Below are 6000 nucleotides of genomic sequence, written 5' to 3' on the forward strand. Positions count from 1 at the left end.
ATTCAGGATTCTTTCTCAATTTGTTTTCTTGAGCTATTTGTCTCTTGTAGACCATTGGATAGTTGTCTGGTAGCACAGGATTGTCCGATGCCCATACTAGCGGAACTTCGACTGAGCCACTCGGCAGGATTTTCATTCCTTTCTCTAATTTCTCGATTGCTAATTGTTCATCTTTCTTCAGATGATTATGCATTGGCTTTATTCCTAAGCTTTCAATTGCACATGAATAAGTATAAATCCTATTCAATTCTTCATTCGCGTCTTGTATATCTACTGGACCTCCTTGATGCATGTTGACTGTAAATGCATGATGCACGCACTCTAATGCACCTCCATAAATCGTGTATCCAAGCTTACTCTTCAAAGCCACCGGTTTATTCTGTCCATCTTGAATGACTGGTTCAATAGCTTCAAATAGGTAAGCATGTGTAGAACCTATGAGTATAGAAGCCACTGCGTTTTCATATGAAGCAAACGGTACTTTCCTCAAATATGGGAATTGTTTCTTCAATGCCTCAACATTCAGTGTCCGTGGTGGAAGCGATAAATCATTGACAGCATAGCAGTTGTTTAACTCAATTATTTCACTGCCATTTCCTACTCCAGAAATCTTCAGTTTAATTTTTATTGCATCGACTAACTTCTTTGATGAGTCCGTCCATTGCAGTTCTATGATGCAATTCTCGCCAGTTATTCCCAATTCATCCACCAAATCTCTTTTAATTAATGTGATTTCTGCTGCTGAATCACCTATAGCGTAACCAATTGCATTACAATTATGTCCATAGAAAATTGTCTTGAACAATTTAATGGTACGTTCTGAACTTTCATTTACGGCACAAAGTTGCCTACTGATTGTAAATGTTGCATACGGTTTGACTTGATTCAAATCCTTTGGTGGATGACATGGATAGCCTTGCACTACATGTAATTGATTTGGAAGTCCATGATGAACGACAGCAGCAATATGATTATTCACACCTGATGCTTCTGGTTGATTTGATATTGTTGCTTGTTGTGATTGCTGATGCTCTTCGATTTTCTCCTTTGCTCTTGCTGCATTTGCATTTGTATTTTGTCTACGATGCTGTTTTCTAAAAGTCTTCGAGAAATTAGTCGAAGTGTTTCCTCGATGCAGCGTAATATGATGTTTCGCAGAACATCTAGTGGTCTTGTCCACTTTGAATCCACATCCTGCCTTTAAGTCACACTCACTTGCCATGTGACCAGATGTAAGTATGCAATTCATGCATAATCTTTTGGACCTCACAAGGTTGTACTTGCCATCCATTCTTAATTCGCGATAAGTCTTGCACTCCACCGCAAAATGATTTGTTTTGTTACAAATCTCACATTTTTTGGGCAATTGCTTAACTTTATTCATATCGTAACCAAGGTACTTGGCTGTTTGATTATCACGTATCTCATACTTATAAGAATCTGGAGTAAATGCTGATACGTTAGCTGGGTTGTTGATGACCGAAGCTGTCATCACTTGGTAATCTTTCGATTTATTCTTTGTTGCCTTCTCCTCTTCAAATTTGAAATTCCCTAGTGGAAGAGTTTTCGAAATATTATTCAGAAACTCAAACTGAACATCCAATCTCTCCATTCTTGTTGTGGCTTCAGGATGTTTCTCATAATAAAATTTGTAATACAGCTCTTGATGATATGGTTCCAGTTGTCCATGTAGCCTGGATGAGATGCTTGTATCAGCAATTGTTATGCCAGCATAACTACAAGCTGCCATAAAGTTTGCTATTCTTGTTGTTACCTCTACACATGAAGCATGAGTTAAGGGTCTTGATAGCTTGGTGCTCAACAATTTGTTTCGAGCACTCTCGACGACGATGTTTGAATTCCCGAAACTATCTTTCAGGTAGTCCATCATTCTTTGTGATGACATATTCATATATAGACTATCAATGCGTGCTAGGGCTTGTCCCGTCAACGCTTGTCTTATATGAGACTTCATTTGATCATCCGTATATTCTCCTTCTGCCCAATTCCTCATTACTGCTCGCTCAAATGATAACCATCGCTCTGGATTACCATCAAACTTTTCAAGTTTGGGCAAGTTGCGCCTTATTTCGTTTATTGACAGCTTATTGAGTTGCCTCAATGTTGTTTCAATGTGACTGTCAGATGCACTATTGTTTTGTTGATTAGGTAAGGACTGAGGACCTTCATGCTTTCCATGAACTCCAATCATTTCATTGATGACACGTGATGACTGACGAATTTCATCATCTAATCGCGTTGATGCTCTATTTGCATTCAAGACAGCATTAGTAAATGATGCTTCTTGATCTCTTGCATGATCAGCAGTATTATACGTGCCACTATTGGATCTTGCCCCAATAGTGCTTCCATTCATTGTCGATGATTGCAAAAATCCCATAATTTGAGAAATTTGTTCCGTCTGTGCGAGCACAAGAGACTTCAAGTCTTTATTGGATTGCCTAATAGACTTGAATTTCTTCTGTAACTTGTTGAAGTCTGTCCTTAAATTATGTGACGACAGTGATCCATTTGCATTAATGTGCAACGATTCATTTATCATTTCATCATAATCGGAACTTGATTCCTCTGACTGATGAACGATATGACTTGTTTCCTTAATAAATTGTTTGATTCTCTCATCAAATGGCATCATGTAATATTCTGAGCTGACTACTGCTTGTGCTGCTGCATTCATTGGATTGGTTAAACAATACTGGCACATCCATGGTAGTTGAACTTCAGTTAAAGATGTAACATTACATCCAGCACAGCGTAAGTGATAAATTCTATCACACGTGATACACAAAACTAATTTTTGTAGATCTTCATGTTGTTGTTCTTCCTCTTGAGCTTCAAACCATTTGCATGCATCGTTTAATCCACATCGTACATGGTCCTTCACTAAATCAATAGCGAATATATAATTGTTGACGATCTTGCTCGTCGGGTTCTTCGCTCTATATTCGGCTTTTGCGTTGTGGTCGTTTAAAAACCATTGTGCGAGACTGCCTAAATCCTCGACGTTCATTCTGATTCGTTGTTGTAGATGGACTGATATTAAAGTGACTTGATCACTTTATTTGAAGTATGGAATGCGTTTCTTGCAACGTATCCCTATGAGAATTGCTACTTGTTTGTGCAACAATTTGTGAATGACAAAAATATGCGTCTTGTTGTCCGACGACTTGATATGAATGATTAAATATGTGTCTTGTTGTTCGACGACTTGATGTGAATGACAAAAAAATATGCGTCTTGTTGTTTGACGACTTGATATGAATGACAAAAAAATATGCGTCTTGTTGTTCGACGACTTGATGTGAATGACAAAAAAAAAAATGTGCGTCTTTTTGTTCGACGACTTGATGTGACTGATAAAATGTGCGTCTTGTTGTTCGACGACTTGACGTTTCCCCTTTAATGTGATGATACACTTCCTTCAGAAGTTGCCGAATAATTGCACTGATAGCAGGTTGATAACGTGGAGAAATTCGATGATTGATGACGACTTGAAAATTTTGCACACTTGTTGTGACTCACGATTGCACTTATAACTGGAAGTGACTAACTGGATGCACTTTTTTGCAAGTGACTGACGAAATGATGCGTCCCTTATTCGACGAATTTCCCAGCTTCAAACTAATATGTTTGTGCCTTTTGCACGGCGGTAAGTCGCCACTTGACGGCGACTATGATGTTGAATGTGAAAAATTGAAAGTGATGAAAAATTTGAAAGTGCCTTTTGAATAGCGGTAAGTCGCCACTTGACGGCGACTATGATGGTTTGTGCTTCTTGTATAGCTTGATGACCAGAATTTCGTGCCTCTGTAGGCTCTTGTTTTGTTGAATTTGTTTTTTCAACAAATTATTTGAATTTTTTAATGGGAAGAAAAAAAAAAGACAAAATAAGGTTATAAATTTATGTGTACTCACTACAGAGGTGTTCTGGTCGATTTGACTGCGACTAAGCTTCTCAAACGGCTCTGATGATGATAATAATCCAGCAGATTTTGATCTTCTCACGCGGTGACAAATATTTTTGGCGAATATTTTTCCACGAGACTTTTACGCGCGAAATTTGGCGATTTTAATGAAACTCGATTACTTATCACTTCTTTAACACTTTAATTTCACTTTTCGTGAGTTTGCAAGTTATATTCACTTATAATTTTTTAATTGTAATAAATGAACCTCAAATTTACTTTTTTTATTTTTCCACTTTTCAAATTTTTCAACAAGATTGAATTTTTCAACAAGGATCAATTTTTCAAAAAAGATATCAATTTTTCAAAAAAGATCAATTTTTCAAAAAAGATGTGAACACGAGTAAAGTTAGTTTATAATTTTCATTTAATTTCACTATTTATTGTGCACTAATTAACACTCAAAACTATTAAAATTGGAAATTTTTTGAAAAATTGTGCGAACACGCGACTTTACTCTTTCACGTTCGGTTTCAAAGGGCAAGATCTTCGTAAAAGGGGTCTCAACGTAAGATTCGAAAAGAGATGCGAATATTTGAATTCGTAAAGTCCGTTAGATATCATCGCACAATTTGTACAATATAATTCGATTGTAAATACATTATAACATTGTGTAATTGTAAATAATTAATCATTTGTGAACAATAGTAATTAAAGAATGAGGAAAATAATTCATATAACTTGACATTAGAAATAATAATAATATAATAATTCAAAAATGCAGAACTGTCGTAATACGCAACGACAGAGCTGGATCTCAAAATAAGGTCCGTGACCGATAGTTGGACATAAAATCACTCAGTTGTCAGTCGAAATCGACAGAACTTCAGCTCAGATGACTTAAAACCTAAAATGTCACATTTTATCTCATTTTCTCCAATATTCACAGCCACACAATCTCCCCGTCTCCAAAACTAACCTCAAAACTCTACAACTACATCGTCAAATGATCCTCATTTCACTCCATCCATCGCTGATTCGCAATGTAAATATTTGAATAATTTTTTTCCCCAAACTTCCTTCTTATATCCAACCAATTTTCATTAAATTCCTTTGAGTTAATCTCTTACTCTCGTGTCGACCGCAACACTTAATTGCAAACAATCCATTTTACTATATTCCTTGCTTGCCTGACTGAACGATGTTACGTCCTTTGTGCTTCTAATCAAGTGAAAATCAATATCGAAAGCAGAAGTGGTTCGTGTATTTTTCGAAAAATATTGGAATTGGGATGAGAATTTTCTGGGATGATGCTAACAATTTTTTACTTATCTCCTTCCATATGTTTTCAGTTTTAGAAGTAAATGTTGAGGTTCGTGTAGCTTAGAAGCATTGAAACATGTGAATGGGGTGAAAAATTGATCGAAAAATTTCAATGTTTAGTTTTGTGTGTCTATAAGAAGTAAAGTAAGTAAGAAAGTGTTGTTAACTGATTGTTGAGTTATGTGATCTGGTAAGTATTCAGTTTTTTTTTGGAAATTATGATAAAATGGGATTTTGTAAGGAGGATACTGAAAAATGTATAATTTATTTGTGATACTTTGCTGTATCGAAGAATAACCCTCGATAGCTCATTGGTAGGAGCATGTGATTGATAATCGTGAAACGTGAGTTCGATTCCCGCTCGGGAATCGTTATTTAGAATCAAGTTTTTACTGTCAAATCAACAAAAATGCTGCACTTTCGCTGTAAAATTAAAGGAAACCATTAGGGGCTGTTGGAGCAACTTTGAGTCTCACCGTTCATATGGTGACGTATTCAACAAGTAAAGAGGTGGTTTCATGGCTCAGAAATGCAATTACGGTACCAAAAAGCGGTATATTTGTCTGCAATAGGGAGCATTAACCAGAGTTGCAAAACAGGTGCCAGTGACAGGCAAAAACTGTACAAATTGGTTTTTCCTTCAAAACCATACAAATTATCAAAAATTTGTACGGTTTTTGCCTGTCACAGATACTTGTTTTTGCAACTCTGGCATTAACCCTAGTGAACCCCGCAGGTGTTCAGGTTTGTT

Source organism: Chironomus tepperi, unplaced genomic scaffold, assembly GCF_022539635.2.
Source record: "Chironomus tepperi strain 1889 unplaced genomic scaffold, CSIRO-AGI_Ctep_v1 contig_479, whole genome shotgun sequence".
Classification (NCBI taxonomy): Eukaryota; Metazoa; Arthropoda; class Insecta; order Diptera; family Chironomidae; genus Chironomus; species Chironomus tepperi.